The sequence below is a fragment of the Schistocerca nitens genome, chromosome 2 (genome assembly GCF_023898315.1).
Source record: "Schistocerca nitens isolate TAMUIC-IGC-003100 chromosome 2, iqSchNite1.1, whole genome shotgun sequence".
Classification (NCBI taxonomy): Eukaryota; Metazoa; Arthropoda; class Insecta; order Orthoptera; family Acrididae; genus Schistocerca; species Schistocerca nitens.
The window spans coordinates 743,401,890-743,415,534 of record NC_064615.1 but is presented as its reverse complement, the minus strand read 5'-3'; the positions used below and the strand labels follow the sequence as shown (position 1 = coordinate 743,415,534).

The 13,645-nt window shown below is 42.4% G+C and overlaps 1 protein-coding gene across 1 annotated transcript in view; it reads right to left on the bottom strand.

The window, feature by feature from the left end:
- LOC126234602 (uncharacterized) overlaps positions 1-13,645 on the bottom strand; it is a 254,873-nt gene that overhangs the window by 97,551 nt on the left and 143,677 nt on the right. The gene's annotated exons all lie outside the window — the stretch shown is intronic.

Sequence of the window (13,645 nt, the reverse complement as noted above, 5' to 3'; positions counted from 1 at the left end):
ACTAATTTGGGACTATTTTATGGAATGGGTATGCAAAATTCTATATTTTCTATAATGTTTGTAACAAGAAGAAAACCCATTTTCTCTCCGAGTACGGCGACACGTGGAAAGCGTTATGCTGACAAGAAAAATTTGAGTTGACTCGAAAATTCCTAATACCGACTGAAACACGAGAAACTGCTCATGGTAACGACGCTTAGGAATCACACACTGAATGCCGCTACGTTCTCTTTGATCAGAAAGTGTCAGTTACACGTGCTAGTGTCAGTTACACGTGCTATCAACATACTACGCAAAGCAGAGGTTGAAAATACCGCTTCAGTTGTAAAGTTCTTTTATTATCACACGACCGGTTTCGGGCTCTTATACGCCCATCTTCAGGTGTCGTAACTTTGTGCTGTGATCCCCGAGCGCCGGAGGTCAGAGCACTAAGTTACGACACCTGAAGATGGGCGTATAAGAGCCCGAAACCGGTCGTGTGATAATAAAAGAACTTTACAACTGAAGCGGTATTTTCAGCTTCTGCTATAATGCTCAGTTGTGGATGTTCCTCCAACAGGATTGATTATACTACGCGAAGTTGAAAAAACTTTTTATATATGACCATAATACAGAAAAAAGCCATTAATGTCAACAGCAGCAGTTTCTCACCTCTTCTGTTACAGTTTAATGTTATTTGTGAAATCATTGTGGTAAGCGGCAACCAAGCGAGTATTTAAGTTGGTGAGCAGAGCTCCGAAAAGATGTGATCCTCACAATCCCTGAGATAACCAGAGCAATTAAGTGTGCCAACTAACACACAATCAGCTTAGTAGCTAATGAATCCAAATTGCTGACAAGAATAATACAGTGGAACATCGCTTAACAAACACCTCCCATAACGAGCGATGTTTCGCCTAACGAGTGACAGCAATTTAGTGTGACGTCACCAGCTGTTTGCGGGCGGATGGAGAAATGTTCAACAACATGAACACCTTTGAATGTCGGCAGCGGCATATGAACAATGTCTATAGCATGTACTGCAGTCTGGGTTTACTGCTCTTTCGGCTTCCCTCTTAGTGCAGCTTGTGATCACACATTTTTGTAAATTTGTTTACACACAGTATTTTTTGTGTGCACATTATAATAACCTTCGTAGAAATGTCCCCGAAGATAAAGCCGTAAGAAGACGACCATAAGAGAAAGAAAATGACCTTAGAAATGAAACTTATGTGTTTGGATCAGGGCACTGTTTGGTCCTTCGGTGAAAGTATATTTGCTTGAAATGAATCTGCCACTCCATCTCTCGTTTGTTATTGACAACGCTCCTGCCCATTATCCAGGCCGATAAGACCACAACCTTGAAGAATTTCAATTCATCAAGATCCCATTTAGGTCTCCCAACTGCGTTACTGTAGCCTGTGGACCAGCAGATTATTTCTAATTTTAAGAAACTCTACACTAAAGCACTCTTCGAGCATTGCTTTGAGTTTATTCAAGCTCTCAATCTCTCTCTCAGAGGGAGTTTTGGAAATATCACTTCAACATTGTTGCCTGCGTCAAGATGATCGAAAAGCCGTAGGAAGGGGTTACCAAGAGAACCCTCACTTCCGCTTGGAAGCAGCTTTGGCAGGAGTGCGTTTTCGAATGTGACTGAGGCATTTGAGTCAGTACCTGTGGAGCCTGCAGTCAACGAGATTATGTCTTTGGCCACGAGCATGGGACTAGTAGTGAATAACAATGAGCTTGTGGAAGATCACAGCCAAGAAATGACCAGCTTAGGTAGTTGCAGTGTGTTTCACAGCAGGGCAGGAGGGTGAAGAGGGGTGAAGAGGGGTGAAGAGGGGTGAAGAGGGGTGAAGAGGGGTGAAGAGGGGTGAAGAGGGGTGAAGAGGGGTGAAGAGGGGTGAAGAGGGGTGAAGAGGGGTGAAGAGGGGGGAAGAGGGGGGAAGAGGGGGGAAGAGGGGGGAAGAGGGGGGAAGAGGGGGGAAGAGGGGGGAAGAGGGGGGAAGAGGGGGGAAGAGGGGGGAAGAGGGGGGAAGAGGGGGGAAGAGGGGGGAAGAGGGGGGAAGAGGGGGGAAGAGGGGGGAAGAGGGGGGAAGAGGGGGAAGAGGGGGGAAGAGGGGGAAGAGGGGGGAAGAGGGGGGAAGAGGGGGGAAGAGGGGGAAGAGGGGGGAAGAGGGGGGAAGAGGGGGGAAGAGGGGGGAAGAGGGGGGAAGAGGGGGGAAGAGGGGGGAAGAGGGGGGAAGAGGGGGGAAGAGGGGGGAAGAGGGGGGAAGAGGGGGGAAGAGGGGGGAAGAGGGGGGAAGAGGGGGGAAGAGGGGGGAAGAGGGGGGAAGAGGGGGGAAGAGGGGGGAAGAGGGGGGAAGGGGGGGAAGGGGGGGAAGGGGGGGAAGGGGGGGAAGGGGGGGAAGGGGGGGAAGGGGGGGAAGGGGGGGAAGGGGGGGAAGGGGGGGAAGGGGGGGGAAGGGGGGGAAGGGGGGGAGGGGGGGAAGGGGGGGAAGGGGGGGAAGGGGGGGGAAGGGGGGGGAAGGGGTGGGAAGGGGGGGGAAGGGGTGGGAAGGGGGGGGAAGGGGGGGAAGGGGGGGAAGGGGGGGAAGGGGGGGAAGGGGGGGAAGAGGGGGGAAGAGGGGGGAAGAGGGGGGAAGAGGGGGGAAGAGGGGGGAAGAGGGGGGAAGAGGGGGGAAGAGGGGGGAAGAGGGGGGAAGAGGGGGGAAGAGGGGGGAAGAGGGGGGAAGAGGGGGGAAGACGGGGGAAGACGGGGGAAGACGGGGGAAGACGGGGGAAGACGGGGGAAGACGGGGGAAGACGGGGGAAGACGGGGGAAGACGGGGGAAGACGGGGGAAGACGGGGGAAGACGGGGGAAGACGGGGGAAGACGGGGAAGACGGGGGAAGACGGGGGAAGACGGGGGAAGACGGGGGAAGACGGGGGAAGACGGGGGAAGACGGGGGAAGAGGGGGGAAACATCGTAATTTCAGTTGTATTAGCAAAATTAGATAGGAGTGCTTCAGAACTAGACGATTTTGAGAAAATATTTCCTTCCAGTCTTTTTATATTTATCTCTCAGTGTACGAATCAGAGATAAATGATAAAGAAAACCACAGTTCAGAGCACAGATCCTGGAGAAATTAGGTTGGTTCTTGGTGTTAGGCTTGTAATGTGTTACAATAGAGTGCCCTCATTTTAGGACTATTGGTCACACAATACTTCAATGGGAAATGTTGCTATAAAAAGAGCAATTTCCAGAGATAGGTGCAAAGTGTTACTTTCTAAACTGTACTTCAATTTCCCTGAGAAACCAGACACAGCTGGTAAGCTTTACTGCCTAGAGCCAATAGTCGCTTGTCTGAAAAACACGTTCCAGAAAGCGCGGTCGGAAAGTACAGCACAAAGGATTGACAAGTCTATGGTGAAGTTCAAAGGAAGGTCAGCCTTGAAACAATACCTTCCTATGAAGCCAGTGAAGCGTGGGATAAAGATATGGATGAGTAATGACTCTGTAACAGGCTACACATATGACTTCAACATATATTGGGGAAAGGATGCAAATAATCTGGATGGCACATTGGGTGAGCATGTAGTTCTGCAGCTCTCAAAAACAATTAGAGACACTAATGTAATGTTGTCATTTGATAGATTTTTTACATCCGTTCGTTTGATGGATACCTTAACGTTTGCAGCTGTTGGTACCCCGTTCGTTTGATGGATACCTTAACGTTTGCAGCTGTTGGTACATGTGTGGCTAACAGCAAAAATGTGCCACAGCCAACTGAGAAACTTGCTGGGGGTGGGGAGGGGAATGTGAGTTCCTTTGCAATTCGCCTGGTAAGTTGTGGTGTAAATGGCAGGACACCAAAGAAGTAATGTTGGTCAGTAACTGTCATTCTAATTATTTATGTACAGTGAACAGAAAAGCAAAAGATGGATCTAAATTGGTTCTACAATGTCCAGTGGCACTGAAAACTTATAACGACTATATGGGTGGCGTGGACTTGGCTGATCAGATGAGTACACTGTATGATTTAGACAGAAAATCTGATAAATGGTGGAAGAAAGTGTTCTACAAACTGTTGCTAACTAGTGCTAGTGTTGTAAATGCCTGGATTTTACAAAAGGAAATTCAACACAAGACAGTGTCACCAAAATATTTTCTAGTCAACCTAGCAGAGCAGATGATTGCCAAGGGACCAAAGACTGCCAAGGTACAGCGGAAATCCTAAATTGGGCGCCCTTCTAAGAGAGCAAGAGTTATGCAGAATGCACCTCCCTGAATAAGGACCTACAAGAAGGAGGTGTGTTTTGTGTTCCAGCAACAAGGAAACAAGAACAAAAACTATCTGCAAAATGTGCCAGCATCCATTCTGCAAAAAGTGTTTTGCAACATATCATATGTAATTATAATAAAGCATACATGTGTAATTCTTTGATAGTGAATGTGTTATACAAATTGTTAGTGTAATAAAAAAACTGATTGTACACATCTTGTTTTCTATATATATTTTAGTGACCGCTATTGCTGTTGGGTACTGGTGGGACAACGTTTGTCCCACTCAGTAAGCTTTGTGGGACACCCGTGTCCCACTCAATAAGACTACTGGGACACCAGCGTCCCAGCGCCTAATTGCAGGAAGTGAGTTCAGAATTGACAAAAATGTATTCGTAATATTATCAAGACTAATAAAACACTATGTGATCAAAAGTAGTAGTTTCTATATAAAATTTAAAAAATCCGTCTTCAAAGGGTTAAATATCGTTTTAATATATTAGCTTAGTCTGGGAAGCGATCACAAGTCATGTCTGCAGAGCTTAAGAACAATTTATTTTCTGTGGGGATGGCATTCAGTAAATGGAAAAGCAGATAGTAACGGAGCCCCTATGGGAGTCAAGTGGAGTCTGGGACTTGACGAGTGAGGAGCTCAAGGGAACGATTCTGGACGGCTTATGTGCAGTTTTGGAAAGAGGAAGACATGCCTATCATATCGAGTGGTGTCTGATTGCAAAGAGTGCGATTCTGGGCAGTGAACGTCCGCTCCATACTTTAACTTCTGATTTGACTTGGTAATTCGAGAGGTATGACTGTGCTCCAGGGTAGGACTAACTATTTCCGCTTGATTTACGGAAATGAGAATAAATAAAATATGAGTTACTATTCTTTGCATTTCGCGTGTCAGTTGTGAATCAACATTTGAACTCTGAACGGTTTTGAACTGGTGAATATTTCGTGTACTGTGATTATGAAATAGACTTAAGGGTATTTTCTGTCTATTTCAGTTCAATATCGTAGAGCCATTTCCTGTTTATTTGAAATGTCTTTTCTTGAATAAAAATCATCCAGCATAATTTTTTGTCGTCATCAATTACTGGCATTAGAATAGAACTGTTTTTGTTATTCATCCAACTTTTATTTTGTACATACATACATACATACATACATACATATATAACTCCCGATTCTAGGCAGTGCGTAGGCTATTTGACTGCAGGATCACAGCTACGGGTTATTATTTGCATCGAATGAGCTGCAGGGCATGAAAGACGTGCGTGGCTTGACTATGACTACACAGAATTATTCTTTTTAAATGTAGCCGTGCATAGCCCAAGTACCTGAAGTACGAGTAACCACAGGCAAAGACGCGACTGGTTTACTTGTATGGACTGCTGTTTGGAAGAGCAAGTACTTACGCACTAAGCATTAGGTACTGTCGCGACACCTAGATGTAAAGTGTCATCTGTAGGGATGTACACAAAGCATGTGCAAACTGAAGACATGCTCGAGAAAGGATGCCACCAATAACCAAGCGAATGGTGTATATACCGGTGTTGAAGTTTTCCTATCATCAGAATTGAAACTGACTTTGAACAGATATGTAATATTGTAAGTAACAATATTGTCAACTACTTACATCTTTCAAATACATACAATGACCGAACATTCAAAGATTAGTATAGCATGGATCAAGCATTGTATCAATTACTAGCTTAGTTGATTTAAAAAATACCCACGTGTCCTGACAAGAGAAGTGTTCGGTTGCTAAAACTTTCACTTGGAATAATGTGTCATTTGAAGTAGATTATTATTAGTCTTAATGATTAAAACTAATAACAGTATGGTACATAATTAGTTTCATTATGTGAAAAATTCAATTGAATGGGTCTACGTCTATACTCTGCAAACCACCGTGAGGCGCATGACAGAGGGTATGTCCCTTCGTATATTTATTAGGGTTTCTTTCTGTTCCATTCACGTATAGAGCGCGAGAAGAATGATTGATTGAATGCGTCAGAGTGTGCAGAAATTATACTAATCATATCACAATCCCTATGTGAGTGATACATAGGGAGTTACAGTATATCCCTAGAGTAATCATATAAAAACAGTTCTTGAATGTATGTTAATAGATTTTCTCGAGATAGCTACGTCTGTCTTCAAGAGTCTTCCAGTTCAGTTCCTTCAGTATCTCTGTGACAATCTTCCACAGATTAAACAAACCTGTGATCAGTCATGCTGCCCATCTTTGTACACGTTCAGTATCCCCTTTTACTCCTATGTAGTACAGGTCTCATATACTTGAGCAATATTCTAGGACAGGTAGCGCGAGTGATTTGTAAGCAGTCTTTTGTAGACTGATTGCACTTCCCTAGTATTCCATCTATAAACAAAAGAGTACTACCTGCTTTACCAACAACTGAACCTATATGATCATTCCATTTCATATCCCTACATATTACGAGGTATGTCCACAAAGTTTCGTTTGGTTACATAAAACTTTTACAGATACAGAAAAAATATTTATTGTACAAAAATCTACAACCATTAAACTACTTTTCTACCTAGCTTCCGAAATTATGTAGGCACTTGTCATAGAGTGGCACACGTTTTTGTATGACTTCTTCATAAAAGGTTGCCGCCTGTGTATTCAACCATGTGGTAACATGTTCTTTCAGCTCGTCATCATCGTTGAAGTGTTGACCAACAAGGACAGATTTTAGGTGTAAGAAGAGAGAAAAGTTGCTAGGAGCGAGGTCCGAGCTGTAAGGAGGATGATCAAACGCGTCCGAGTGAAATTCCCATAAGAGTCGTTTGATCACGTTCGCCGTGTGAGGTCGGGCATTATCGTGGAATAAAACACCTTTTGACAGTAATACTCGGCGCTTGTTCTGTACCGCGTTGCGCAATTTCTTAATAGTCCTGCAGTAACCATGTGCATTGATTGATTGTTTGGCCTCGTGGTAAGAAATCAATCACCGAAATGCCTTTTCTGTCCCAAAAAATGGTGTATATGACTTTTCGAGGTGTCACGATTTGCTTCGCCTTAATCTTCGTTGAGGATGAAATGTGCCTCCATTCCATTGATTGCCGTTTTGTTTCAGGGGTGTCGTACCATACCCAAATTTCATTCCCCGTGACTATCCGAGAAAGAAAACCATCGCCTTCTTCATTGTAGAGTGTCAAAAACCGAAGTGCACTGCCCACCCGTTGTTTGTGTTGTTCAATAAGAATTATGGGTACCCAACGTGAGCAAAGTTTTCGAAATTTCTGTTTAGTAAGAATTTCATGAATTAATGATCGTGAGATTTGCGGAACTTCCATAGCAAGGACACTAAGTGCAAACTTACGGTTGTGCTTAACGTTCTTTTCAATTGTGTGAACCAGTTCATCAGTAACCACAGACGGGCGTCCACTTTGTTCTTCATCGTGCACTTTATCACGTCCTTCATTGAACGATCTGACCCATCTCCTAACCATTGAATCACTCATAGCATTTTGTCTGTAAACCTCGCAGATTTGCCGATGAGTTTCCTTTGGTTTAACTGTCTTTGCATTTAGAAAAGCGAATCCCAGATCTGGTTTCACACACGGCGGCATTTTCAATTACGGCAGAATTTATAAAGAAGCACTACAAAGCACGCGTCGGCAGGAGCGATCTGAAAGTGGCGTACATGTTTTCTCCTCAAGTCAGAGTAACTGCCGCGCATGCTCGGAATTGCGATCGTAACGCTGCCGCCGATAGAAATAGGAACGGAACTTACTTTGTGGACGACTCTCGTGTTACACCCAGGTATTTGTATGACTTGACCGATTCCAACAGTCACTCATTGATACTACAGTCATGGGATAATACGCTTTTTTCGTTTTGTGAAGGGCACAGTTTTACATTTCTGAACATTTATAGCAATTTGCCAAACTCTGTACCACGTTGAAATCTTATAAAGATCTGACAATATTTGTGCAGCGTCTTTCAGATAGTTCATTATAGATAACTGCATCATCTGCAAAAAGCCTGATTTAACTATTAATATTGTTTGCAAGGTCGTTAATACAACATGAACGTCAAGGGTCCCAACATATTCACTGGGGCACACCCTAAGTTACTTCTACATCTGTCTACGTCTGATGATGACTCTCCATCCAGGGTAACATGCTGTGTCCTCCCAGCCAAAAAGTTCTCAATACAGTCACAAATATCACTTGGTACCCCCATACGATCGTACTTTTGACAATAAGCGTAGGTACGTACCGAGTCAAACGCTTTTCGGAAAGAAACACAGCATCTACCTGGTTGCCTTGATCCAAAGCTTTCAGCACGTCATGTGAGAGAAGTGCGAGTTGGGTTTCACATGATCGGTGTTTTCGAAATCCATGCTGGTTGGCACGTCATTCTGTTCAAAATACTTCATTATGTTTGAACTCATAATATGGCTTAAGATTCTACAACAAATCTATGTCAAGGACGTTGGATGGTAGTTTTGTGGATCACTTCTACTACCCTTCTTGTAGGCGGGTGTGACCTGAGCTTTTTCCAAGAACTGGGCAAAGTCTTTTGTTTGAGGAATCTACGATAGATTATAGTTAAAAGAGAGGCTAACTCAGCTGCAAATTCAGTACAGAATCTGATAGAGATTCCATCTGGGCCTGGAGCTTGGTTCAGTTTTAACGATTTCAGTTGTTTTTGAGTACGACTGACGCTTGCAATTCTCCTGGGTTTTCCTTTGTAATGGAACATTTAAAAACAGAATTAAGCATTTCACCTTTTGCTTTGCTACCCTCAATTTCAGTTTGTCTCATTCGCTAAGGACTGGACTCTAAATTTGGTGCCGCTAACAACCTTTACGTATGATCACAATTTCTTTGGACTTTGTGAAATGTCATTTGACAATATTCTGCTACAGTAATCACTGGAGGCATCATGTATTGCTCTCTTGACAGACAAACGCATTTCATTCAGAATCTCTATCTATAACTCTACACTTTTTTTTACGTCTATTATGCAGTAGTCTGTTTCTTTAGAAGTTTCTTTACAGTGGCTGTATACCATGGAGGTTCTCTACCATTATGAACTGTTCTACTGGGTACATACCTATCCAGTGCGTAGTCAACTACTCTTTTAAACTTGAGTCAGAGTTCCTCTGTATGCTCTTGACCTGTGCTGAAAGTTTTGACCACCTCACTGAGATATGACATTATTGATTTTTTATGTAGTTTACTAAACATATCTATCTTTCTGCTTGTCTTAATTGTCCTTTGTACTTTGGTTATCATTGTTGCCACAACCGCATCATGGTCACTGATACTATTTTCGATGGGGACATCCTCAAAAAGATCAGGTCTATTTGTTGCCATTAGATCCAATTCACTTCCATCATTAATGGGGTTCCTGACTATCTGTTCTAGGTAGTTTTCAAAGAATTTAGTGAAGTTTCGCAAGAAGTCTTATTATGCCCAACACTAACACAACTGTAATTTTCCCAATTAATTGTTGGTTGATTGAAGTCTCCACCGATTATTAAAGTATGATTGGGGTACTTACGTACGAGTGAACTGAAAGTTTCCCTATAGTTTTCGGTTACATCTGGAGGACTACTTTGGTAAGCAATTAAGGGATCTATTTATGTTATGATCACCCCTGATACTGCGTCTTGCTCCGACAACCCCACATTCAGCTTCAATTTCTATCTCAGTGGATTTGAGTTTGTCTACTGCGACAATTACACCACCTCCATTTTCCTGTGCTTTCGATATACACTTAAGTTTTCCCCAAAAATCTCACTGCTATCAGTTTCAGGTTTCAACCAGCTTTCTGCACCTATTATTATGTGAGCTTTTCATTAGAGCTTCAAACTCTCGCATTTTGCATTGGCAGTTTACCATTACAATTTTAATACTGTTACCTATGGGAGGCATTTATTTCGACCTTACATTGATACTTCTGCGTTTCCTACAGCTATCTGGATTGGATGGAGAGTCACCTAACTAAAAAAAAAACTGGGTGCACCCCACACATGGTCAGCTAGCTGAGTAGCAGCCTCTGATGTGTAGTGCACACCAGAGCCATTTAGGGAGACCCTACAGTTCTCAACCCTATGGCGCAAGGCCATGAGGTATGAATCGAATGGAAGGACTGAACAAAAGGCCACCATCAGTTCTGGGGACAATACTGCAAATTGTGAGCTTCGTTGAAAGGCTGGTCTTCTCAACCTTCTCGGTCAGTCGCGGGAATGATCCAAGAATGACCTTTGAGCCCGGACGACAGGCGTCATTTGTTCCAACGTGCGCCACTATCTGCAGCTGGTTGCACCCTGTTCCCTCAATGGCTGCCGGAATAGCCTCTTCAACATGTTGAATAAAACCCCCAGGCATACGCACTGAGTGCACCTGGCGTCCTTTCCTGCCTGTTGCTACCATTTCCTTAAGGGGTACCACCATTCGCCGTATTTGTGAATTGCCGACGATTAATGCAGCCCCACCCTTTTGTGTTTGCCTACTACTGACACCGGGCAAAACAGGTTTCCGCGAAACAGGTGAAGAGAGTCCCGCTGCCTCAGTTTCAGAGAGAGACAGCACATCAAACTTATTGGTTAGGGGGATCAGTACAACATTCTCTGTCTTCCCTGGTCACTGTCCATCCTGTAGAGGATGCCTAGATCTATCAGTGAAACACCACACACAGACAAGTGGGTGGGTAATGACAGGTTCTGCAGTTGCTGCAGGGGAGACAGGATGCGCAGGAGAGGATAGTCCTTGAGGTACCTCTGGTAAAGGTATCACAGATACATAACTCTCGGGAGCTCTTCCAGCACATCAACTCACAGCAGCTGCCAACCGTTCGACAGTACTGCTTACTAACGTCAACAACCTCTTCCATCTTTGAGAACAGTAATCACAATGGGCTGCATTTTGTCTGGTGCACTATATTACAAGACAGTGAAAAGTAACTTTTAATTTAACCTACTGATTATCTTTTAATGCCGAGCGGAGTGGCCGTGGGGTTCTAGGCGCTACAGTCTGGAACCAAGCGACGGCTACGGTCGCAGGTTCGAATCCTGCCTCGGGCATGGATGTGTGTGATGTCCGTAGGTTAGTTAGTTTTAATTAGTTGTAAGTTCCAGGCGACTGATGACCTCAGAAGTTAAGTCACATAGTGCTCAGAGCCATTTAAACCATTTTTATCTTTTAATCTGTTGAGCTAAGAAGTGTAATTCCCTATAGGACCTGAAGCAGACACACAAAACGAGGTTCTATTAAGGTAACACAAAAACCTGTGGTAAAAATTACTAGTTTCCTAAAATGTTTTGATGTCAACTATAGTTGTTAGCAAACTAGAAAACAAATTAATTTATGACAACTGCGGGTAGTATATAGGACTACTACTCTTTAAGGGAAAACTAGGTTAGTTAGAAAATCTGCAACAGTAAATAAATCACAAATGCTAATTTGTTACAAATTACTCTTAGATTATGCAAAGGGCAGTAGGGGCCCACTCGCTTTCGAAAATTTTCAAAAAACTGCACATGTATGATCGATGATATACAATGAAATTTAGGAGTAATGTATACTCTGAACCACAAACACTAACTTGCTACGAATTAATTTACGTATCCAAAACACTCACACTACTAACTTACGAGAATACAGTTTTGCAGGGGTCCGAGAATTCTGAAACTAATCTATTTCTTACATAATTGTACAAATGAAATTAGAAAAAGATTGTTTTGAAAGAGGATAGGCCTACTATCATCAAAAATTTTAAATGAGCGCCATTAAGTTGAAGCCTAAAATTGACGATAACAGTAATAGTTTATCGCGGCTCTCGGGAATGTTCGAAATTCCACAATATATCACATTACAAACGGGTATTGACACAATCAACGAAATATTAAGCAAAAGAAATGACGCAAATAGTAAAATAGGCCTATGCGAATCTAGAACTTTAAATCGACGGTCTCACACAAGGGAAAATACCTAAGTCGGCTTTTATATATAAATAAACGTGTGTATTGTACAAATTCTTTACTTAGATGATTCCGTGCACTCTTTTACATTTGCGTGCCGAAGGAGAACACTGTAGCGTAAGTTTGTCTCTATCAAAATCGCTAAAATGTACAGTAGCAACAAAGCACGTCTTCTGTCCGTTGCAGCTAACAATGCAAGGTTATGGCAAAATTAGCAATATCGTATGGAAAGAACTTTTATTCTAATGTGACAAAATGCTCGTAAGGAAAACCCTCAAAATAATGAAAATGGAAGAGCAAGCAGTTTCAGAGCAAATCACCAAAGACATCGAAAAAATCTCTGAAATCCAACTGTTCGTTAAGCAAGCAATGGTTTTTATGGTGAACATGAATTTCTAATTTTTATAAGGTATTCATGACTTTAGGCCTTTGGGTGCATTGTGGAGGATTTTAAAGTTGTTGGAAGTAGATTCTACAGCAGGAGTATTGTGTCATTTGTCGTCTAATTCTAATATTAATGGTTATTTCTTTATTATTCTTCTTGTACATGTCGCTGTATTAAATTTTGTTATAATCTATTTTATATGTCAATGATCATAATCTAAATATTTCCATTCCAAAATTTTAATTATACTGATTTTATTCTTATTTCACAGCTATTGGCTATTGTTAAAGTAAAGCTGGAGACAGTGGGAGGAGCTCTCACTATTTATATGACAGCAGCCACATGTCATGCAGCTGTTGTTCAAGTGATCGTAGCACAATTCATGCTCCATGCACACTACTTATCTTGTAGTTACATCATTTTATTGTTATGTCTATTTTTGTGTATCTTCTAATAAATTTAATGCTACTCCCTTTACCGAGTGATGGTCTGAAGATGATTAAACACTAATCAACATCGGTCATCCTTTTTAAAATAACATTGTATGCAGCCTAGATTTTTCTATTATGCAATAATTTTAATTTAAAGTTGCGTGTCATCTCTAAAGTGGGTATTCTTTGGAAATCGGAAAAATTGTAAGAAATAGCCCCCAAAACTGCAGATAGTGATGGAAGAACATAGTTGCAGATATGTCGTTAGGCGCAATACTCTGCTGAAAATTGCAAAAAGAAACGGAATTACATGTCAGGTGTGCAGACAGGCAGAAAACGAGTGAGGGATCTGCCTGCCCGTCTGATGGTTAGGCATGAACCTCCCACTATGCTGAACAGAACGCAAGTGACAAGTCAGTCTGATGGTTGGGTCGGTGGAGGAATGTCATTATTTTGGGGTGATAAATCATTATACTATTATTGGCTATTAAATAATGGTGATAAATGACAGGTAATTAGTAATGGTGATACAAGTAACATCATTAATTAGACTAATTGCACAATATAATTGAAGGCATAAGACCCAGTTGCTGACATTTAGAGAATAATTAACTCC